Source organism: Hesperophylax consimilis, chromosome 1, assembly GCF_061612785.1.
Source record: "Hesperophylax consimilis isolate HC1 chromosome 1, BYU_Hcon_1.0, whole genome shotgun sequence".
Lineage (NCBI taxonomy): Eukaryota > Metazoa > Arthropoda > Insecta > Trichoptera > Limnephilidae > Hesperophylax > Hesperophylax consimilis.
This window is the reverse complement of record NC_142836.1, coordinates 29,173,100-29,199,365: the sequence shown is the minus strand read 5'-3', so window position 1 is coordinate 29,199,365 and position 26,266 is coordinate 29,173,100. Positions and strand designations below refer to the sequence as shown.

The following is a 26,266-nucleotide window of genomic DNA, read 5'->3' as shown; positions in this document are numbered from 1 at the left end:
AACTTTGTATAATTTCTTTATTTTTTCTTGTTAGTAATAATTATATCTGTTGTCTGAAATATTTTTTACCTAATAATGTTGCGCTGATACGTGATTTATTGGAATGCTTCGCTGTGAGTTGAGCCGTTTATAACATAGGTTCATCGTTTTGCCGCTAGAGACGTGCCGAGACAAAACGCGCGGGTTTTGTCGTAAACATTGTGCCGCGAAATCTCAAATCAATGCAACTCCTCACTTAATCAGTCGCCCGCACGCGGTTTCTACTATTTCTTTTTTATTCTACTATTACAGATTGTTTAACCATCATTTTTCAAAAGTGAAATTAATCGTTTATGTTTTAATCACGTAACAGATCAAACCTTACCGTATTTAAAGCCGATATTTTTTTTATATTCACTTATTAAATGCTGGGGAATAAATTGATTCCTTTGAGGAAGTTATTTTTTATATTTATTGCTACATAAAATAAGTAGGTACTGCGTATAACCAAATCTTGGGACCTATTCACTTCGTTAGTGATTAATAAATAAATACTAAAATAAAAAAGCAACGCCTATCCTTCAATATTCTGTTGTCCCACACATATTAATAAATTATTAAATAATATAGTCTTTAAAAAAGCGCGGATACTAAACTCTAATAATGTTAAGTGAACAGAACCCTATTTTAAATAATAAGTGTTAGACACCGACAGACTTATCGTGTGAATATTGTTATACAAGTGATGTTTTTGGAATCATGCAACAAATAACATCTGAGAATAATCTATGACAAGGTGAGTTTGTTTATTAATAATGATTTTTTTATCAATATACAATGAAAACTACTAACACAAAACCTTTCAACATAATTGCGAACAACGAAATAATATGTGGTTAGTTTTTATTGTGTCACCACTGACTACCGATGATAATTGAGTATTAGTTATGCTTATAAACTGTAAATTAATGTATGTATAATATTATACCCACTGTAGAATTTAAAAGAATTTTTCCCAAGAAATAAATCGTAGATGTATTAAATGGTTTATTATTATTTTGGTTTCAATGGTTTTTCGACCATTTTCTCTGTTCATTCTTCATTTTAAAAGATTTTTTACCATGAATAATCACGGGTTGTAACATGACTTGTCACGATGAAGAAAAAAAATTAAAAAAAAAAAATGTGTGTAAATTAGATCAAATTATGAATGACGTGAAATAGTTAGCCATAAGAACGCATATTTACAAAAAAGTGCTCGTCCGGTTAAACATTTTATAGGTAGGTACTTTTTCGCTGGTTTTGATAAGATTCTTTTTAATTTTCTTAAACATTAGAATTTTGAAAACATCACACTGCTTGTGTACGTAAGTACGGATAATTATATTATGAATTTTTTGTGTATGTAATATATGTCCTCTAAAGAAATTATAATATTATTTCTTTGTAAAACCACCTTAGATAAAGGTGATGCCAGTGCAAAATAAATCCCCAGGCGTAGGGGTGTTGAGAATTATAATTATTAATTTAGTGTTTTCAAAATAATGATTAGATATAAAAAAAACATAAGAATCCATAAATTTATTAATAATTGCACATCTCCGGTAGGTATAACTATTGTATTATGTATATAATTATATAAATATATATATTATGTATATAATATATATATTATATAAATATATACAATACCAATAGCAATGTAATTAAATTTGATACAAAAATCCTCCATGTTAAAAAAAATATGTTGAGTTCCTACCGTCACGTCTTTCATCCTGTATACCTACGCGTCTAACCTACCCTGACCTAACCTAACCATCACATTTGAAATAACAGAAGAAATACAATCGAGTTCATTAGTTGCTTTATATTTTCGGCCTGAAGAAAGAAAAAATATTGTTTTGGACGTTCTTTTGTCGAAATCTTGGAAATATTGTTTTGAAATTATATTAGTTGTTCGTTTTTGATTACCTTTAGTAGCGTGCTCTAATCAGCGGTCGCCAAACTTTAGGACCCCGCGGACCATTAAATGCATAATTTTAAATCCCACGGACCACTAACAGGACTTTTATAGTGTTAAATTTATTTTAAAAAGATCAAATAATACATAAAATTCACCTAGTGAATTAAATTCAAATAGTAGTTGTAACCAAATTAAGAAAGCTTTAAAACAATGTTAAAACAAAGCAATTGAAATATGGTTTGATTATATTAAACATGAAATTAACAATAATATATTTGACTTATCTAAAATGACTCTTGAAATCTTCAGGACTCCAGGGCCAATGTTGAAAATGTCAAGAGTCCTAGAGATATCGTTTAGCAGCACCACACCTCTTGTCATGCTATGCTGGGCCAGCACGTCCGTTCTGCTATGTAGAATACATAACAGGCCATGGTGTCGACCCTGGCGGTATACATGCTTATGCAGGGTGTCCGGGGGTAAAGTGCGCAAACTTCGGGAGGTGATTCTATATGTTGGTAGAAGTAAAAAAGACAATTTTTTCGAAAATCCAATGTTCATTTCCCCAAACAAAAATATTTTACCATAGAAGAATATTTATTTTCCCATACAAAAAAATCATCTTTTTTTTCCTAAAAACTAACTTAAATCTTAGAATTTCGAAAAAAGTTATTTAATCTTTTTTACTTCTAAAATAATGTAGAATCACCACCCGAAGTTGGCGCATTTTACCCCCAAACACCTGTATATATTTCTAGTGGGTTGGATGTTCCGGTTTGCTTGAAATAAGATTATGGATGATGGCTCCAATTATAGTACTGCAAGACGAGAGTTGTATTTACTTCAAACCGAGATCGGAATCGTGTTTTGATTGCTGTGACAGGTGAAATCAGAATTATCATCGCCTTTTCACTAAGCCCTAAGCAAAGGGTATTCACTTTTTATGGAAAGCCAAAACTGAGGTCAAAGCATTTTGGTGTATAGTTCCTTCTTTACACTAAGGGCACGCGGGGCAGGAGCCCAGCCCCCCCGCAGTGAGGGGGACCTGGAACTCATAGTATAGAAACATTATTGACTGTTAAAATTGATGCTTTGCATATAAATTCATGGCTGCCAGCAGTGTTCCTCAAGGATCCCATTTGGGACCAATTTTATTTTCGCTATTTGTGAACGATGTCCATGTTTTGATGTTTGCGGATGATATAAAAATATACAAAGCTATAAGAAATATTAAAGACTGTCAAACATTGTTAAATACTTTGTTTTAGCTTACTGTTTGGTGCCAAGAGAACAATTTACAACTAAATGTAAGCAAATGTCTAATTATGATTTTGGATAGAATAAAAAGAAATCCATTAAATTATGATTACTCCATCAACGTCTTAGTGCTAACAACTGTAACCGAGGTAAATGATTTGGGTGTACCTAAAATTTGATCAAAAACAAAATTTTATTAATCGTGTCGAAATTACATTAAATAAAGTTTCGAAAATGTTGGGCTTAGTATTAAGAATATGCAGACAATTAAAAAACAATCAACCCATAAAAAAATTGTACATGTCATTAGTTTGGAGTCAAATCGAGTATAACTCTACAGTGTCGGCATCAAATTATTCTGTCCATTCACTCAAGATAGAAAGAATTCCAAATATTTTTTTAAGATTATTGACTTCAGAATGGGTATTACAAGGGAATGTCTCAATTATGATTTCTTTCCACATACCTCGCAAACCAACATCGAGGCAATATCTACCGCTTTATTGTGACACCAACACGGAAGCACAATTGTATACTCCCGTTCGCCGTATATAACATTTGGGCAATGAACGTAAGGATGTTGTTGACGTATTTAACTTATCCTAATATAAACAGGTCTTGTCAGAATTTATATCGGAAAGCAGGGCAAAACACAAAACTGTTTTTTTGGCAGTATCTTTTATTCTGCGCTTGATAGTATTTGCAAACATAGTAAGACAAAGAATGTGTAATGCAGCTAGTTGCATTTAGCTAGGATCACCGGAGGTTTGCGGATCACTTATTTGGCGACCACTTCTCTAGACTATTGTGGGGCTTTCAAATAATTAAAACCATAAACTTATAAGAGTGTAGGCATTGTGATTGTGTTTGTGTACCCGAATATATTCCTCCAGTAGGTGTTCTCGTGTTAAGTGCTTAATTTTCTTTTTCCTCCCATTCCATGTTTCCTCCTACATTCATTTTCGACCAATTTCTCCAAACATTATTGTTACAAATGATTTACACAGTCCATTTTTAAATCCTTCTGCAGCCGTGTGACACGTATTTCACATTTTCACTTTTCGGACGTTTTCCCATTTGAATCGCTTTCATCGTAAAGTATTACTACTTTTATTTATATTTATTTAAGTTTGAATCTTTTTATTTATTTTTTTACCTTACTTTTTTGTAGTGTACGTTGTGCTAATTATTTTTTTGTTTTAAATTGCAATATATAGGCCATTAACATTACAGAGACAACATTATTAATCTGTTTGATTGGGTATTTTGACCTCAAATCCAAATTTAAGTTTTGTATGAAAAAGGCCGCGCAGCCGTTGCTCTTAACGTTTTATTTGTAATATTCCAAGTTTAAGAAAAACGTGACTATATTTGAAAAACTCTTACTACCATCATAATAAATCGAAGATGTTGCTTGTGCAATGATAGAGTATTTAGCTGGCAGAGTAATTGAACCCACGACGCGACGCCTGGGTGGGAAACGGACGCATTTCTCCACCCAGCCACTAACCGGTCATGTTTTCAGTTCCTCTTTTGACCGCTTTCAAAGTTAATCATGACGAGATGTACCCACGTTTTTTCTTCATTTTTTATAAATTAAATGATTAACTTAAAATTGACTTCTTAGGTAAATTTAAATGGTGAAATCAGGAACTTAAGTAGGGGCTTGTTCTCGACATGATACGAGTACAAGATGTGTAATTATGTTCTCATCGAAATGGCGGTTACTGTCATGTAAGTAATAATTTTAATGAGTCTCGAGGTTTTTATTCACCGAATGCAAAAGTTTACGTATTGGTAAAAAGCTTTATTTACTCCGTGGCTTGCCACACTTAAAATATAGTTACTCACTTAATTTTAGTGTATTTTAACAAATACATTTTATTTTAAACCACTTAATATTACAACCGGCAGATAAGTATAAAATAAAGTGTTTTAAAACAAATTTATTTTGTAAAGTTTTACATCTGTGAATCAAAATGCTCATTTTAAAATTTATTTATTTATTATTGTAAATAAAATATAAAAACTTAGTAGAAAAACTGCAACGAGAAAAAAAGTATACATACAACAGGTACAATAATATAATATAATATAAGCATAATAAAATAATATACCAAAATAGGAATTTACAAAAAAAAATTTTTTTGTTAAAAAGCATACCTATATAATAAATATACACCATAAATGTATATTATAGATGTATTTACGTATTAAAAATTATTTACAAATTTTTTATGAATAATTACCGTAATGTAAATTATTTTCGAATACTTGTCTAGTACCTATAAATCTACAATAAAACACATACATTTGTTATTGACCACATAAATTTTATTTACACTCTACCGGTTTCGGAAGAACCCTTCCATTATCAAGAGAATATTAAATATTATATCAGCTTTTAATATTCTCCTGATGAAGGTAGGGTTCTTCCGAAACCGGTAGAGTGTAAATAAAATTAAAGTGGTCGATAAGTAATTTATGTGTTTTTACTGTAAATTATGACGAGCCATAAAGTTAACGCTTTTTACAAATACATATGAATCTTGTTATACACGAGGAATATAACGTGGGCGCGGTCAATCTCACGTAGATATTTATATTTCATACTATCCCTCGTGTAACGAGCTTTATTGTGCGGAATCAAGCGGACTAAATTGCATAATTATTTGTCATTAATAATAATTTGTCAGTAATTATTTAAGTCACATACACACACACCGAATTTCACTGGTGGTTTTGATTTCACACTCATACCGTGATATTTGTAGAGGTGATTACAGATTATTCACGAAAATCTAAGAAAAACAATCAATATAGATTTTTTTTTCACGCCCATTTTTCTGTTTGCTAAAAATTTTTTTTTTGATTTACAGATAAAATACCCAACCAAATGGTTTGATATTTTAACCATCAAAATGTTAGTGCATACCTAGTACGCACTTTAGTTGGTTTTGTTTTTATAAAATATAACATAAAAAAATTAAAATGTAATATAAAATTGGCATTTGACTAATTGGAAATATTAAAAAATAATCGTACTCCTAAAAATGACCTAATATTAATTAAAATAGTTTAAAAAAAAGCATTTAGTTGGTTAACGATAAATTTAAGTTGAAACGGTATAAAACAGTAGAATTATGTTTTAATTTTTCTTCATATATTCATTATAAATTAGCCGTTTGTAATTTAGAATTTCAACCCGACCGATCGTGTAGCTTTTATCCCCCTTAAAACATACAGATTTTTTAAATTCGTAAATAATCAATTTATAAATAATACAAATAATATCTAATGATAGGTTTTCACTTAAAGATAAAATTATAATAACAAACTAAGGGCAAAAAATATTTACAAAATATTAAATAAAATAAAAATAACATCAGATATAAGAACACAAATAAATTACAATATTTCAATTTTATCCTTTTTAATCACTAATATATGTATATACCTACAACTAAACTGAACAAATGTTTATAAAATGAATCACATGCAACTGGACAGGGTTCATATCAATAACATGATAACTTGCAGTATGTTATTAATAATTATTTAATAATAGCTAAGGTATATTTTTAAATGTTCCTAAACTACACGAAAATATGTCAATATCATTAAAATTCTTATTATATAAGGTACACGCTCTGAATATAAAAGCGTTTTGTCTAAGATTAGTAGAACATTTTTGAAGATGAAAAAGTGATTTATCTCTAGTTCTAAAGCTTGGAACTCTAAAATTAATCTGAGACCATTGATAATTTTATGGAGATATCTTATATCTGCGGAGTCTCTTCTAGTTTTTAATGGCTTTAGTCCATAATATTCCATCGAGCTGTTAATATCGTGGTTACCAATATTCATCTTAAAATTTAAATGATATACAATTTTTTTGGATGGCTTCAATGCGCTTTACATAAATATTATATTGAGGATTCCAGGAGAAGCAAATTCAAGATGACTTCGAATATAAGAAAAATACAATATTTTAAGTGTTTGAATATTATTGAATTCTTTTCCAATACGGAATAAGAATCCTAACATTCTAAGGGCTTTCTTCACAATCATATGAACATGCGCCTCGAATGTAAGTCATGTTTACCTGTACTAGTTTCTAAAACACTAATCAACACGTCTAGCAAGTTCTCGAGCCCCTTTAACATTTTGGCGGTCAATCGTGAGGTTTGCTGAACAATTTCCGGCACCGCTAAAAGGGAAGGCGTACCTCGGCCATTAAATTCAAATATAGTTGTCAAAGAGATGCTGGCGGGAACATATGTATGTCATGATTAATCTCATCAATTATTTTACCAGAATTTTTCAAATTTATGATATTGATATATAATTTACTTACTACTACTAGGCATGCATTATTTATAACCACCGAAAGCACTATGAGATTAGGGTTACCGCAGGTGAAAAATTACAAAAGGAGGACAAACCGAAGTGAAAATAAATGTGGGACATTTTCACGGCATTTGAAAAACCTTTATATTTTTCAGATAGGTTTAATAATAATGTCATTGACAGGATATTATCTAGATCTAATAATATATATTTACTTCTCAAGCGTTAAAGTATCCATTGGATACGAAAACTTTGTGTATTTGAGCACCGGCGTATCTACATGGTATATTGTTATCCGATAGTCCTCCCGGCAGGTAGGATGCTCGACTAGCAGCCGGTCGTCACAGACGGTATGTTAAACAGCTGGGGACTAAATAAAGGAAGACCGATTCTAAAACGGGTGGAGGATATTATTTTAAGTGGAAAAGGAGTACATTTCCCTTTCTCCCCTTTGGATACCGTGTGGTAACCCTAAATATGTCTGGGATGGAATTTCGGAAGGCTGGGTGACCTGCTTTACTTGGTCCCGAAATACAGGTAACTACTAGGTGTCAATCACAGGCGTAGAGAAAAACTTGAGATATAAATTACCGTGGAAACCTCAGAGCCGATATGATCTTTCACCTGCTTACGAAAGATGTATAGGTATTAATATTATATTAATTATTACTTATATTACGTATATGAAAATTGACCACTTTATTTGTTTGATTTTTAGATGTTATGTTCACGACGCGAACTTGCGTGGTGTATCTCAATCAATTTAATTTTAATCATATTTGGTTAATACGTAAATAGATATTTTAGAGACAAGTATATTCTATGTCAAAATTAATTGAATTCCAGAGCAAAAAAATAACACCCAGGTTTGTATACGGAGATATGATAATTTCTAATTTATTGAGAATTTCATAAAATTGTTTATAATGCCTGTTAAAATGGTATTGCAGGCCTTACGAAAGAATTTTGGTTTTCTGATAAACATTTAGTAAATTACGAATATATCACCATGATGTCGGAACACGTGTTTAGGATAATTCGAACATTTTGCATTTCAACATGATATATTATCAAGGCAAATCGCCTTGCATTTGTTTGCTTCAAAATAAAAATAAATCTCTTAGTCTGAACCGGTGGTTCCCGAAATTTGTCGAACACGACGCTAAAGAGCTGCTTGAACGTTGGCGAAACCCCAATTCCATTCCAAACATTTTAATGGCTAATTTCACAATACATTTTTTCTGATCCCCTTCCTAAATTAATACGAAAAAAGGATGATTTATTAATTTCGCAGTTAGCTTTTTTTGTGAATATTTTATTTCGCCTTGATCTGTTCCGAAGTCAGATATGACATCCTAAAATGTAGCTATGTGTCGAAGATGTAGGAATTGGGCGTTACTGGTGAAAATTATGTTCGGTTCAAGGTGTAACCGATAAAGATTGTCGAATTTTATGATTTAGAAAGTTAATTTCCTACCAGAAATATTTTAGTGGGAAAATTTTTATATTACAAAAAATAAAAATTTCTAAAATTACACATTAACACATAGTGCCTCAGAAGAAAAAAAATCTGCATTTGAGTTAATTTTTATTTTTATGTGATACCTCACAAGAGCGTCCCTAAATGTACAGTGTAAAGGTAGGGGAGATATCATGTCGCCACCTGGTTGGGCAGCGTTGTGAGGCGAGAAAAGAGATATTGGTAATTAATGATTTGAGCATTGCCCCCAAAACATTCAAATTGCACCCCGATGGGACTGTACAGAAACACTGTACTAGGTGATATAGTAACACAGCCGATACCTCTTTCGCGTAAACGACGCATACATGTAGGAAATAAGGGTTACAATGGTTAGGTATGACTGTTTTAAGAAAAATGTCACGATTCTAAGATATCCGTCATAAAAATAATTATTCCAATTCTTACCGATTTTCCGTTTCTAGATTTGATAATCTTTTCTCGTTGTACGTTACATTCATTTGTTTTTATTAGTTAAAATCCGACGTTTATTTCTGTGAAATTGTCTCAATGAGCCTCATGGGTTCAATTGCCTAAGAAAACAAATATCTCGATTGATTTTTGAACTGAGAACACAGAAATGCTACAGTGAAAACGAAAACGAAACTGGCAATGAAAACGATCATTTTTGGAAGAGGGTAATTTTACAATGGCATTGAATTTAGATTGCGCAAGTTTCTTTTAATGAAATCGTAAACAAATGTTTATTTATTTTTTGGATTAACTTAGTGAGTAAAACCTCAAATTGTAATATTTAATTATTGAAGACAATACTAGCGATTCCTAAACGAAAATTTTAAACAGAAAAAGATACGGTCCTAGATGTGACCGTATCTTTTTCTGTTTCAGATTTTCGTTTAGGAATCGCTAGTATTGTCTTCAATAATTCAATGTTTATTTATTTACGCGATAAAGAACCCCAAGATAGTTGATTAAATTCAAATATTTAAAAAAAAATGTACTCGAGTTTAGTTACAGTCTCAAAAATCGCTGTGGTTTTGAAAATACAAAAATAGCCCTCACGGGATGTCTGGCGGATATGAAACATGGAAATTGATTTTTTGAAGGAAGTGAAAATTGAAGTAAAAGTAAGTGATTTAGAATAGACCCATTGCTACTTTCAATGAGAATATTATTTATTTTTTATTTTTATTTAAGTTTTAATCCAGCAGGACTGGGAGGATAGTGAAATCCCAGTCTGCCATATTACATGAAATGCAGTAAAACAGGGAATAATAAAATAAAGTAAAAAATTATAAAAACGGAAATAAGATAAAACAAAGAGAAAAAAATATTAGGCAGGTACCTAAACTTAAAATTAAAATATAAATAAAAAATAAAATAGTCATATAAATAGGTAATACAATAAAAACAATTAGATTAAGAATAGCAGCAAATATACCGCGTAGAGTTTTGGCGGCTGGGCGGAAAGAGCCGACGAGTCATGAGGCTTGCCGAATGAAGCGTCGTTCCATGCAAAAGCGTTGTCCCGTCTTGCTACAAGATGTTTCACATCAAAATGTTTAAAATTCTGAACGCTTTAGAAATCCTCACTAAAATGAACAAAAACATCTCGCAAGAGGCTCCAACGCCACAGTAAAACAGGGAAAAAAGATTTGGTACGCCTTTTCGCATTCCGAATATATAATTTGTAGCACTTAAGTATTATAAACGGAAGTTTATAAACGGAACTGAAGCCGTGGATTATCGGACACCGCCAATCCACCATTCTCTAGTCCAGCGGTGATCTACGAAAACTCTTACTAATCTCCAGCCATCTCACGTTTAACGGCTTTTTCTGTTCCATATTCAGTGCAGTGGAAAAGGTGCTATTTATATTTCTGATATATTGTAACATATTTTCTTCTAGTTTTCCTTACAGACTAGAAAAAAAGTTTTATATTTTCTTGCTTCATCACGTACCTAATTTATAATGTACAGCACGACCGTGGCATATTATGAAGAGTAGGGTAGATTTCTTAAAACTGTTTTAATATTTTTATTTTACCATCTTCACCACAAAACTGATGAGTAATGCGTATTATCACGTTTACATTTCTTTTTATTTAAATTTATTCCAAGCGCTTCGCTGCTCACTTTATTTTTGCTAATACGTGTTTAAGATAAAGTGGAAATAAAAAAATCTGACATACGTTTTCTAGGTCAATCTAACGCAAAATGAAACACAACGTATTATTTTTTAATTAAACTATGCGTTCATTATAAATTTTCGATATTTCTTCCTGAGTATCAGATATGACCAGTTCCATTATATCAGTAAATCTACTCATTGGAACAAAAAAGTAATTACCAATTTATAATTACGAACCATACCAAAAAATATCGAAATCGTTAAAAAAACACTCATTTGACTAGACTGTATTTTTCTGCTCGAATCGAGTTTTTTTAAATTGCGTTCATATTCAATACTTTCGATCAGAAGCCAAATAAAGGCAAACTTTATTTGTTAACCGTGTCAATTTTCGTAAGGACATAGGTACTATTTAGAAGAATAAAAACAAATACAGAACTGTTTGGCCTGTGGGCTCTATCTGGAAATTCATGATAGCGCATTTATTTTCAGCTCGTAAAATAATTTCCATAATTAGCTAATGAACTTTAAAAGATTTTTATACCAAATTACCTGTTAAAAAATTACTACTTTGTTTATTTCATCCTTCATAGTTCAATAAGAAAAAAATGTTTATTGACTGAACGTAGCAAAGTTCTGTTTTAACTCGACCGTTTTGCATTACGTCTCTCTGTAAATTTGTTTGTTATTTTCGTTTTTGGCTCAAGATCGTGGCCGTTTTAATAGTTCAGCAAAGATTATTTTTCAAATTTTTCCAATTGAAATCTTCGTGTTTATTTGGACTTTCTTAACCGCATTTTTTTCAATATGCGGTTAAGAAAGATGGTTTCTATCTGCCTGAAGAAAGTTTGAAAATAGAATTGTATATGGTTAAATTATATGATTCCTTATTTGATACATAAATAATATATGTTCTATAATGTGCCTATCTGCCTGAAAAAAGTTTGAAAATGGACTTGTATTTAGCCAAATTATAGAATTCCATATTTGCTACATAAATAAAATATGTTCCTAACCTAAGGTACTACCTTGGGTACTACCTACATGAGAAGAGTATGTAAGATAAAAAAATAAGTAATACGATAAAACACGTATAGGTATATATATATATAATAAAAATATGAGAATGTCATATAATATGTATGATATTAGCAATGTAGGTAGGTACTTATTATAATCAAATACCTTATAATATTAATAATACGTACAACTCCAATGAAATAGTGGCAATATCAACAACTCTAGCCGCTAGAGGGAGATGGTGTAGCATGTTGACTTCGACATTCCTTTCAATGGCGGCAAATCGAATTTATTTAGTACTTGCTGGTGGTGTTTTGCGCTTTCTAATTGTATTTTGATCAATATTGATCCAAAATAAAAATAAATATGTTCCAACAAGTAGGTTCCACGGTTCAGTTTCCGAACAAACAACAAAAACACTCCCAAGTCGTTTTTCAAGATGCCAAAAAAACGTTAACAGGTTATATAGTGAGATGGTGAAATGATTTCGTTGAATTCTATTAAATAAAATGTTCGGGATTACATTAAACGTGGATAACACATTTTTTAAATTTTTACGTTAACTCCACATTGAAGGCCTTGAGTAAAATAATTTCCCTTAGGGCTAATGTCATCTTTGGGGATGTTGTGTGAAGGGTCCTTTTAATTAAAAGAAGGAGAGGAAGTTCCGGGAAGTAAATGGGTATGATTGGTGGGTAGGAATCTAGGGATCAGTATGTCTAGCAGTGACGGCCGAATGAATATATTTCTCCCACTGTGGCAGAAAGCGATGGGTCGACAGACCAGTTGGAGAGGTCAAAGGGTATCCCCAAACCAGGCTCTCCCGATCTGGCACGTTCCGCAGGTGGCGGGCAGGCATATCCTGAACACACCTCACCTAATGAACCCGAGAACCCCTGCTAAATCACCAAACGTAGCGTACAACTTGGGGTGACCGATGGCAGAGGTGTTGGTTATCCAATAATTGGTTCCCGGGGCGGCGGTACCCAAACACGCCTCCCAAATTGAAAATGAAAATACAATTATTTAAAATTTTAAGGTTAATTAAGCAAAGTTGTGCTAGTTCCAGGTGGCTTTTTGTGTTTATGTTGATGTTATAAATCATCGTCAATGTTGATGTTCAAAACACATTTTTGTAATTTTTTTATGTGCCACCTCTCAAGTCTGTACAGTGGGGATCTATGTTGCAGGGGATCTATGTTGCCACCCGATTGGGCAGCCTTGTGGGGGGTTAAGGTAGGGGAATAGGAAAGGATTTATTAATATGGGTCTTGAAGAGGCCCAGATCATAAGAAGCAGAAAAAACAGAATTTCGTATGTGTTTTGATTTTCTCTTTAATATTAGGTGACCGGGTATGTCATCAAAATGACAATTCAACACACCTCCAAAAAGTGATATAAAGTCATGAAAAGTTATGAAACGAAAATTAGGTTAAATAGGTTACACAGGTAACTATTAAACCTAGTTTTTGTTTCAACACTTTAACTGACTCTATCACTTTTTAAAGGTGTGCTGAATTTTCATTTTGATGAAATATCAGGGAACCTAAAATCCATTAAAATTATTGAAAGAAAACCAAGGCGCACAACTCTTGCTGCTAGGAAGCGCTAGTATAGCGTGTTGCCATCAGAATGTATGGGAAACATCAGAAGTTGGAAGTATTATTAATATTATAGGGAATTTGGTATCATATTATGTAACGTAGGAAACAATCTGTAAGTTAAGAAATAGTAATACATATGTAGTTAAGTAAAGAAAATAAATATGTTTGTTTTTTAAACTAAATACAATATGTGTAATAGCTATATTACTGACAAGATTTAAAAATAAACACTGGAATGGTTTGACAAATATAGAAGGTGCCCAATAATACATGAGTATTGCCCCACACATAAAATACCGATTGAATTTAATTTTTCATTGATTGTATCACTCTTCCACGGAGCGTGAATGGACTAACTCACAGTACTGTTATCCGCATCCCGAGGAATTTGAATGAAACACGCTCACCGGTAGTAGAGGAATGGAGTACCAAACGACGCGATTGTTTCCGCCGAGGGCCGTAAACATCGAATGGGAATTTATGTAGAAACTAGTTTTCTCGGGTTAGCTTTTAAGGTCAGGCGATTTTTAAATTACAGAGTATCACTTAGTACTTATTTATACATATTAATAAGCCACTAAATATCTAAATGCGGGAATGTATTTTCGTGTATCATATTTCCCCAAGCGTGTTTGCAGGGACGTATCTACTCTGGTTTTTGTTTACTCAACATTTTTAATACACGATCGGTACTAATTGTGTTCAATATGACTGTAATATTTTTCGCTTAATTTAGGTAAACTTAGCTTAATTCCAAATTTACGCTTATTAATACGGGGGCTTAACTGATGTTTTGAGTTAAGCTTAGTTTAGATAATGCCATAATCATATTTATTAGTGACACGAAGCTCTATCTCGTACATACAGCCGTTCAAGAGAAACAGTTGGGTTTAGAGTTGGGCAATTTTTTCTGCGTTTTTCTCAAATTATGTTTTTGTAGATAGGCCCCTTTGATGCTAAACCTAAAATATATTGTACTTAAATGTATATTTGTCCATCGTTCCAGATTTGAAGATGTATTTTATTACCTTTTTAAACCATCATAATGGCCGCTTTAATATATTTTTAATGCATGTGAAAAAAAGCTGTAAGGTCGTATGTGTGTAAATATGGTCGTATATATTATTATCTATGGGTTTGGTGAGCAAATTAGACTAGCCAGGCACTCCCACCTTCCACCTTCATTTTCCTTCACTACTTTCTTCAGCCTCCCAATATTCTGAGGTTAAGGGCAGAGTGATAGGATTAGCTAATGGGATTCCATAGTAATACTGGCTCCGGACATTTGGGACTCTTGTGCGGTATGTATCACAAAATACATGAGATTTTATTTTGAATATAATTTTTTAGCTATGTACGAGTATATTACATACTGTTACTATTATAATACAATGTATCTATTACCCACCGAGAGTCAAGAGACCTTATAATCTTATAAAATATGGTACGCCACATATGTTTTTGCACCTTTGAAAACTCTATAAAAATAAAAATACAAGATTTAAGAAAATGACAAGTACTACTAATACTACAAGTTGTGCGGAAATGAATGTTTATTTTAGTAAAAATATACAAACAGGAAATTTATTTCTTAATAATTATGTCAGAAAAATACGTACTGGCACCGAGATTTTGAAAAACTCTTTGCATGAATCGTGCGGGATGTCGGATGATCTCTTGAGGAATATTTGAATGGTGAGGACATGGTGACTGCTTTTTTCAAGTATCCCCGACTTTTAAGATAGCCATCTTTAAAATATATAAATTAGGTGGTGTATATATGACAGATGGCAGGTTACCCCATTTTGCTGCATCCAAGTCATGTTGTTGTAAATTCAACGGAAAGTTGATCTGTGTATCGCATCGATATTTAATCACCACCGGAAAGGTAAAATGGCGTAAGCGAGAATTCAGTCAAAAATGAGTTAATTATACAGTTTTGATTAGTTTTTTGTCTAATCAAAATTGTATAATTAACTCATTTTTTGTAAAATTGTCTTTCCGGTGTCGATATGTGGTCGATGGGGTATCGTCAAAGCAGTCGAACCAAGCTCCTCCTGTACCGTGACCGTCCAGTTTTTTTCTCATTTATGATTGAACCGGTCTCCTCTAACTTCTTTATCGACGAACTTGAACTTGAATTTTTCACTGGGAGACTAATCTTTATGTTTCTAAAATTATTCACGGCGAAAAGAATCCAAGAACCGAGCGTTCGCTGACCGCGTGCTACTCTCCCATCCCCAAGCCGCAGTCCGCGTTTTCTCCCAGGAACCAATGACTAAATAAACCATTCAATGCGTAGGAAAGATATCAAAATTGCAAAAACTTGCGATTGCTGTATAATAAAATATATTTTCTGGTACATTGTTTGAAAGTACGTGAAAAATATTAAAATACTTTGATGATAGATAGTAAATTTATTTGAATACTGACTTTTGTTTCATTGACGTTGAAAATTCGTTTAGTTCGTGACCCATCGTATGTACACATACCTATATGAATTACGACGGGAACTTAAAACTGTAAATAGATATTAAACAACGTGCCCGAGGCGTTACTTGTCTTTTTTTTTAAATTTTACTTTATTTGAGAAACAATCAGTTCTATATACATTTTACACATACTAATTTCGATTGTCTGTGGATGGGTGATGTAATAATATTCCTACGTGATGCGTAAATTAATCAAGTTCAATGAACTTTTAATTTTCAAATATAGAACTGAAAGTATATAAATCATACCAGACAAGTGATAAAGTGGGGACCAAAATAATTTAATTAATTAATAATGCTTCATGTCGTGTATTTGTTTTGTTAAAATTTTTGAAATATGCTTATATTAATTAATAGAGTGAAGATGTTCCACTGAAACAAGGCGCATAATTTCACTGAACTAGCTCCAGTGGACATACTTTAGCGGGCCGTTCATAGAGCTATTTCATCCGTACACACATTTTTATCCTTTTCATTAGCGGTGTTGATTTTTTTGTTCAATTAATTTTTATAATTTTTTTATATACATATATGAGGTAATTTTTAAAGTTTAATATTCGAAACTAAGTTTTCTTCTTTTGAAAGACAAGTATAGGATTTACTTTTATTACTGATTCAAGTATTTATTTTTTAAATACATTAAATCCTACAATTATAATATACCGTGATTTTTCACGGCCCTGCGATAGTCTCATGTAAAATAACATATTTACAGGGTTGCATAAACCAGAGAAGTTTCCACATAAAAAAAAATAATGGATGAGCGCGCCCTGCCCGTTTGCTCAAATACTGTTATTATTCTAATATTATGGCCGATCCAAACCTTTGTCCTACTCTCAAAACTAAACATGGTTTTGCCGTAGACCAATCGTTAAATAAAGAAGTCATTTATTTGGAATTTTTGCATATAAATGAGTATATGTTTTTCATGGTCAAATTTTATCTTCGTGCCCTAGAACTTGCGATCATGCATACTAATTTTATTTTTTGATTATATTCAAAACATCAGGTCCGTAAAACAGGTACCTACCATATTTTTATGCTCGATTAAATGGGTCGTTATTCGATCTAGAATCTCATAATTATTCTGTCTAAAATAATGGCCCTTTTAAATTAATCGAAGAAACTATTTCATTTGATCAGAAACTATGGCCAAGTTTTCTTATAGAGATTATTAGTGGCATGTAACAGTCATCATAAATTGAGAATTAATGTCTGTTTTAAAATAAGGTACGTTTTGATTAGGTGTAGGTCCCTACTGGCCAAACCGTTTATTATTATAACAAGTTTTTAAATCAAGGAAAAATTTGGATGTTTTCGGGTGTAGATATTTACGAAATCAATATTTACATTAAATTCTTTACCTACATGATATTATCATGTACAATATGATAAAGGGCAACCAGGGGAGTTAAAGGGCAAAGGCCGGACTAGAAAAAAAAAACAAATTTCTAACAATTCATATCAAGCTGGCAACCTGTCTTAATAAATGGATATCAGTATCCGAAACATGTTGGGAGCTGGGCGGAAATTCTGAATGTGATTAATGTAAAATATTATATTATAAGGAAGAAGAATGAGAGTAATTAAAAATTTAGGAACCGGAGCTATGCAAGCCGTCATGCCAAACGCGTGTTTATAATTTGTATACAGTTTACGTTACCTGCATGAGAACGGGTTGATTTCAAAACTTATTGCTGTGCTCAAAAGCTTGGCTGTATCTACCACTTTGCAAAATGGCGACATATCTACCCGATTACCAATAATTGGTTGGGGTTTATATAAAAAAAACGTCAATTAATTTTCGATACCCCTATATGTATAACAATTAACCGGTTTTGTTACTTTTTAACAGCTTCATTATTTCACGGTAGAAGTGCGTCGACTGTGCTGAGTACCTAAAGCATGCAACGAGTCGACATTTGTGCCCGTTGTACTGTTGTACGAGATGTTGATAATCAGATATATCATTGGGTAGCAGCAATTATTGGCTCTTTAATTTCTTATACTAAATAACTAACTAGCATGTTTGGGGGCGGTGCCTGGAACGTCACGGTGAGACCCAAACGGTCGCACTAGACATATCCAAGGCCTTAACCGGGTCTGGCACCGAAGACTTGTCAACAAATTGCCTTCTTACGGACTTCCCGCATCCCTGTGTACGTGGATTGCTGACTTTTTAAGGGATAGGTCGATTCAGGCGGTTGCTGAAGGTTTCACCTCTTCCTCGCACTTTATAAATGCTGGCGTCCCACAGGGATCGGTTCTGTCTCCGACTTTTTTTTTGTTGCACATCAATGACCTTTTGACATGTGCACCGATTCATTGTTACGCGGATGACAGTACAGTTCATGATAGCTTTTTGTTTGACAAGCCCCCAAAGGGCACATAAACTCCAACAGAAGCAGAGAATGGACGGTTATCTCGAGAGTATTTCCTCCTGGGGTAAAAATAATCTCGTCGAATTTAATGTTTCAAAGACCCAATCCTGTCTGATTACGTCTAAAAGGGATCCAAATGATAATCTAGTCTCCTTCAACGGAAGCAATCTTCCGAACAGGCCTTCCATTGATATGCTTGGTGTAACTATAAGTGACCAGCTCAGGTACGGGGGCTCCATCGAAACCAGAGTAAAGTTGGCTTCTCAGAAGCTGGGCGTACTGTACAGGGCCCGCAGATACTTTAATAGTACACAACTGCTGACCCTGTACAAATCGCAAGTGCACCCTACTGTCGAATTCGGCAGCCATCTCTGGTCCGGAGCCCCAAAATACCTGAAAAAAACCCTTGACTCTGTGCAGAAATGGGCGGTCCGTTTGATAGATTCCCCAATCTTAACAAACGGACTGCAATCTTTAGAGCACAGGCGTCAGGTAGGCATGCTGTCCTTGTTCTATCGGTATTACAATGGAAGATGCTCTGAGGAACTAGCGTCATTGATCCCTTCGGCACCGGTGCGTAGTCGGGATACACGCCAAACGCGCGCCCAACATTTGTACACGGTTGACATTTGTCACATGAGAACGGGTCGCTTCTACGATTCGTTCTTAAGTTCAACAGCTCGGCTGTGGAACGAGCTGCCGGCCTCTGTGTTTCCTCCCTCCTACAACATGGGACTCTTCAAGACCCATGTTCACTCCTTCCTCTCCACAAAAATACTCTCCATACAGCATCCCCAAAGATGACATAGGCCCTGAGGGAAATTATTTTCTTCAGGGCCTCCTGTGTGGAGTTAATATAAAAAAACTATGCTTATTCATAAGCACTCGATATACGTTTGCAGGTTACTTGTTCTGAAATGGGAAATAATCTCTGAATCGTCCTGATCAGACACCACCCATCCAAATTTAAACTTTGCTTTTGACCAACTTTGCTATTAGAAAGTTGATCAAAATACCCCACTTGAAAAAACAGAATAAATTTTTACGCCTCGGTGTGTGGGTGGGGTATGAAAATTTTGACCGTGCCCACGTAAATAGGATTCTGCTGATAAAATTTCCACTTACCGGGTTCAAACACCTACGTACCTATTAAGTTACAGACATTCTATGGTGTATGGTGTATGTACCTATATCTCAAGTCAAATGCTTAAAAGGCACGTTTCTCTTTTTGACGAAAATTTATATTTTAATACCTACTTTTCTACAATAGCCATACAACATAAAATACTGGCATTAAAAAATGAGATGGTGCGGAAAAGAAGGCATCGTGATTCTCAGAGGTCAATGTGAATATTGTGACTAGAATTATTAATTGCCGACTGCCGTGAATACAGTAATCCCTCATCATTCACGATTTTTGGTGCCTGTAGTGTCGAATCGCAAATAACATAACTAGAATGAAAGATACTCTCGGTGTCATGTGTAGTCCTAGTTAAATATCACAATTTAGAACCGAGATGTTGCTTGAATTAACTTTAGCCGTACTTAGTGGTTATTAGTGCTTGACCAGATCTGAATAGTCCAGAACTTCTCAACCTTCCTTTTTGGGGATCTCATGGTAACACTGGTTCCGGGCAGTTCATCAAAACATGGGTTCGGCACTATCTTACTCTTTTTACTGTTTAATAAATCAACCCGTAAGAAAGTTTTTTTTACTATTTAGCATATATTTTTAAATGTCACGTAAACTTAATTTTTTTGCTGGTTTGACTTAGGATTGTACCTTCCATTCCAGGGACTTTGCGTCCGGGTGCATACATGTGGTTGCCACCAAAAGTGCCATAAAATGCCATGTCATCGACATCGAATCTCTCTTCCGAGTTTCAGCTCGATCGGATGTCGGGAAGTGGGTTAATTTCCGTTTCCAACATTTGCATTCAAATGGCCACAATCAAGTCGCATTATGTAAAATCGTATAGGGAAATGTGGATTCCACATAAATATAGTATGGAACGGTTGCCAAAAAATTATTATTGATGATCGCAAAAATGCTGGCACACATGCACCGTCTGGGCACTTTTATTTTAAATTGATACTAGCCCACATTACACTTTTTTTGCACAATTTGGCAACCGTAAATCATTTTTTTTAACTGGTTTTGGTATGGCTCTGGGTAGCTCACATTATCTGCAAGTCGCGAATTTGACTTTCTTCAACACGATTGCACGGTTTACAACAGAATTTGAAAATTAGGACTTCGGATAGAAAAACGGTGTTTTCTGCTAACAAGTCTCAAAGATTTGGTATTATAGTTTTTTTATTTATAGGTACGTATACATATACCAAATAGCAATATTTATATATCGCATATTATTTGTATTATATGATTTTTTTTGACGGGATTATAATGAATACACCTAACGTGTCAATTTTGACAGAATTTGAATTTTTCAATAATTGTGAACCAGCACAGGTTTTTCGAAATATTCAAATTGGCATTTACTAAATACTCGTACAAGTTTATTGGCTATCACAATAATACTTTCGTGAAATTATCGCTTTTAAAAGACGTTGTATTAATTCTTACTGTAATTTTAAATAATAAAACATACATATTCAGAATCAGCGTTTGTTGATTTATATGCATTTTTTTTCAGGACAATATATTTTTCACTCAATTTCCTTATTGCCAGAGGTATCCCGTAATACTTCTACGTCTCCTAAATAATTTTCCTCAACTAAAAATAATGTCCTAAGATAAAGAGGCATTTGTGTGCCAGAGTAAGTTGAGAACTCATTGATATTTTCAAAATGAATTCTTCTATTATGTTTATTATCAAGCTAATCTCATCAATGCCGTAAGATCTATGTGCTATTATTATAATATTAGTTTCGTACTCCCTGATCTCTTACGTTGTGTCCGATCAGGTAAAAAACATGACTTCCATGGTAATAATCTATCTGCCACAACCTAAAATGAAAATACTAAAATATTAACTAATTATGGAAAATACTTTTTTGTGCCGGGTTTAAAATCAATTATTAATGTCTTCATTTGACGTTTTTAACCATCGAGAAGATGCCGACTAACGAACTTTATTAAATTCACGTGTCGGTATATATGGAGGCCCGTCAATCATAATAAAGACAGCTCGTCTAATTCTTCATATATTCACACCTTTGACGCATGTGGGACCACAGAATAGCAAGTAATTCAGTATTCCTCTTTTCTTCACATCCTCACTTCTATAACGCACGTGGGAACCACAGAATAGCAAGTACTTCAGTATTCCTCATATATTCACATTCTCACATCTTTAACGCATGTGGGACTACCGAATAGAAAGAATTTTAGTATTCCTCATATCTTCACATACGAATTTGGGACCACAGAATAGCAAGTATTCCTCATATATTCACATCCTCACATCTTTAACACCTGTGGGAACCACAGAAAACAAGTACTTTAGTATTTCTCATATCTTCAAACACTCACATCTTTAACGCTTGTGGGACTACCGAATAGCAAGTATTTCAGTATTTCTCTATATTTTTCTGCGTAGCACCATTTCTCATGTCCGTATTATTATTATTAAAAAAAAACATTTTGTAAAATGTATTAAGAGATATTTTAAATCTGTCTTCCTCTTTATCGCCACTATGAATTACAAAAATTGACAATTAATTAAAGTTCCACAAATCCACTTAAATTGAAATCCAACAACTGAAAGTTTCAAAACTTTTGAATGCTATTATTTCTACTTCACTAATCACATGTAAAAAACTAATAATATGACTGTTTATACCATATTACGCTTCAGCGACATCCTCAATTTACTGCCTGTATAATGTGTAACCACCACCCGTAAAGGTTACTCGTTACTCGGCATTACCAAATTGTAGGTTTCGGCTACCGAAGAAATGCTGCCTACGTTTCTGACGTGAATATTAATTATACGGTGTAAAGCTCCCCATACTGAGCTGCCAATTATCCCACTTGAAGAGGCTCTCACCGCGAACACATATCGCGAGATAAGTACAACTGCGATACATTGAATCTTACTGCTCCGTTAAATGTAACTATACACTCCGTGATTACTTGTACGTATTTTATGTTGGAGTGGTGTCACTCTCGTCGTGGTGGACCAGTTATTCGATTTTAAAATGTCAAGACCCTTTCAGGCGCAACATGCAAATATATTCAGAAATGATTTAAACATAAACAATAATATAATATCGTTATAAGCCGTTTTGACAAGATTTAAAAGGTCAGATAATTATTTACAAATGGCTCCGAGTACCTCGAAAAGTGGACAGAATGAAATTCAAGTTTACTTCAACAGAAAACGTCACTAGTTTTTTTAGATCGAACATGCGAGAGAACATTAGGAACGACTTTTACTTACTGTCTAAAGTTTGTAACTCTGAAAACTGTTTTCATTTATTTCTTATCTTTTCCACAAAAAAAAGACAACCATTCCCAGTTTACTAATAACTAAACTCGGAACCACATCTTGTCAAACAGCTTCGAAACCCAGGTTCAAATTTCGCAATTTATGGCATAAAAGTTTCCTCCAGGTTCAAATCCTCTGGTTCCTAGTATTACCTGACGTCTCTACCAAATGAGCTATTGCCACCTTCCGTCAATTTTATCAACCTCGTACTTCCATTTGTGAATTACTTACTTTTATCGTCAATTCATTATTTCCAATATTTTTGGTTTTCATGTTCCTTAAACACATCCTAGGGAGTTGATGTTAATAGTCAAAATAGTTTAAGTCGAATTCAAAAAGCAAATTGATATAATATGTACTTATCCATTTATAATTCAAAACAATACTTCTAACATTAGTCAATGATATCATTAAATGTCTTTTAGCGGTCACGCGTAAGGTCACTAGGAACACAAACAAAACATATTACAAAGTTATTCAGTTTTGGTTTTACGGGCTTGGCGACGATATTGTGTATTGTTATTAACACATTCTCGAAAACAAATTATTTTAAATGATTGATTTTGGTGTATCTTATATCTTTCCGGTTTTGAATATTCGTGGTTCTGACTTTGTGCTAAATAAAATATGTAGTTGATTACAAGATTTCACCATGAAAGTTAATGAATAATCGCAAATCACTCTGCGCATCACCATAATTCATATGGTTCAAACAATACCGTTGCGGGGTTATTAATTACTCGGACTTGTTAATCACTGGGACATTCCAATCAATCTGATGGAAACTATAAAGCACTTAGCTTCTATTAGATGCCCGCAGCTGGCCGGCATTTAACCGGCTTTCATTTGTCAGTCGCTTGTGCATTGTTTGGAAATATCAAAGTGGTGCATTTGTGATGAGGTTTTATCATTAATACATGCGGCCAGGTGCCAAGAACACGATGCATTTTATCATTGCATTGTTGGGAATGATCAAATATACAAAACAATTTTGCAGGAAGTGCACGGCGGAGAAATAAGATGACCGCCTCATTTGTGCCGCATTATGTATAGACGTCGTAGATTAATATACTAGTGTCGGTAGGACACGGTTTCAGAATGTGTTTGTATGAGGTACTCAAATACTGAAATGATGTTTTGAGGTATCCCACCTCAAATGAGGTGAGGTGTGAGGTGTAAAGTGTGAGGTGAGGATGAATAACATCACCACCTTAATACTAATTGTTTATATTAATAAAAAAAATATTTCTATTGATGCAAAAACTTTTGAAGTAATTCACATAAAAAGGAATAATTATATTTTGTGAGGTGGCGGGACATTTTAATTCTTTATGGGACATATGTTGTGAATATTGTATGAGGTTCTCAACACTTCTATAGACAGTATTAATACGGTTAGTTGAACGAGTTTTTTCAGTTTAAACTTTCGCCGTTATCATCGATGAGTAGGAAAACAGATTATTTATTTAATTGATTATTAATGCCCTTTTCAGGGGCTTTTACATAAAGTACTAAAGTTTTATACTCGTATACAGTTTTTCTTTCTTTGTATAAATAACTGAATTGCCTCAGCACAAATCGTTTGTATCTATTTAGTGATAAATTGATGATTCACTCGGTATAATTATTTCCTACCTTAATTATTTTGGGAAATGAGCAATACATACGGTAGTTAGTCACAGAATTTCTGCACTGAAATAAATCCCGCCATTTAATATTACGTAGTGGAATCCAAAAGCTTAAGGCGATGCCATACGTAGTAATGCCAAATCTTGTGTTTTTGGTTTGAAAATTTGATCGCCTGGAAATGTTTCAGATGCTTTAATTAGATACTGCGAGTAGAATATATCTTGGCCTTTGAAATAATCGATTACTTTTTAGATAAGTCTTTTTATAAGCCCAGAAAAACATAATGTATAAGGCCTATGAAAACTGCTTTTAAATCCAAAATCTCCTACTTACGAACCCATTTTTGGTTATGATTTTATTGTATAATGTTGCAAATTAAGTTGCAAGCAATTCTGAACTACATTATTTCCACATAGGAGACCCTCAAGAAAATAATTTCCCTCAGGGCCTATGTCATCTCTGGGGATGCTGTGCAGGTTTTTTTTAAGTAAAGGAAGGAAATGAAGATCTGGGAAGAAAAAAAGGTATGAGGGGTGAATAGGAATCTGAGGGTCAGTGTGTCAGTAGTGACAGATGTTTGATTTCATCCCTCCCACTGCTGTGAAAGGCGATGGGTTGATAAAGTCTAGCTGGAGAGGTAAAAAGATCTTACTCAACCAGTCTCTCCAAATCCAGCCCGCCAAGACCTAGACAATCCTCACCCCATGAACCCGGGAATCCCTGCTAAGTAATCAAACGTACCAAACCACTTGGGTGATCTATGGCAGGTATGGTGTTGGTTATCCAATGAATGGTTCCCTGGGCCCTGGTACCTATACCCGCCTCCCAAATTGATGCCTTAGTCTTTAATTTGTGCTAATGCACTGACCCTTGTGGTGATTTTTTACAAATAATAATAATGGCGCTATGCAAATCATCAATAATTATTAATCGTATTATTAATGTCACTTATCTTGTAATTTATGATTAGTGGAAAATCTGAATATGTATTTGTCATTTAGAGATATTAGTAGTCTCAACCAACAGTGTCTAAGACTACCTACCATAGTTCCCGAATTCAACAAAAGAAAACGAAAGGTGAAATATCACAAAATTACGCAACACGAAATTAATCTTGTCATAAAATGTATGTGATTTTTGCAACCTATTTTTCCACAAAAAAAAACTCGTCCTACGAGTGCCAAGGTAGGTTCTCAATCTGAAAGCAAAAGTGGTTATTTTTCGATCAGCCAAAGTGATTTATCGTCAGTGGGAACAAATTGATAGATCTAGTTTAGCTAAAATAAAACCTTACGACCTTCAGAGCGGACGAGACGATGATCAAGATCTCGTATAATTACAAGAGGTTTCAGAAACCACCATTGTGTTTGCGTGCTCTGGTTTAAGTTCACTTGTCGACCATGGAAGTGTCAACTTGTTTACTGTCGGTTTTTGTATTGTAGCTCTATTTTTACACACACTTAAAGTCTTTATTTAATTTTATTTCATTGGGCAATAGAAAACTTTTTATTCATAATAAACATTAT

At 33.6% G+C, this 26,266-nt stretch overlaps 1 protein-coding gene across 1 annotated transcript in view; it reads left to right on the top strand.

The window, feature by feature from the left end:
• The first annotated feature begins 485 nt into the window (after nucleotides 1-485).
• The window catches only part of LOC149426580 (uncharacterized), a 113,509-nt gene continuing 87,728 nt past the window's right edge, over nucleotides 486-26,266 (top strand). Inside the window, exon 1 of the mRNA XM_089632287.1 lies at nucleotides 486-775. The gene's annotated coding sequence lies outside the window, so the exon portion shown is untranslated. The remainder of the gene's footprint in view (nucleotides 776-26,266) is intronic.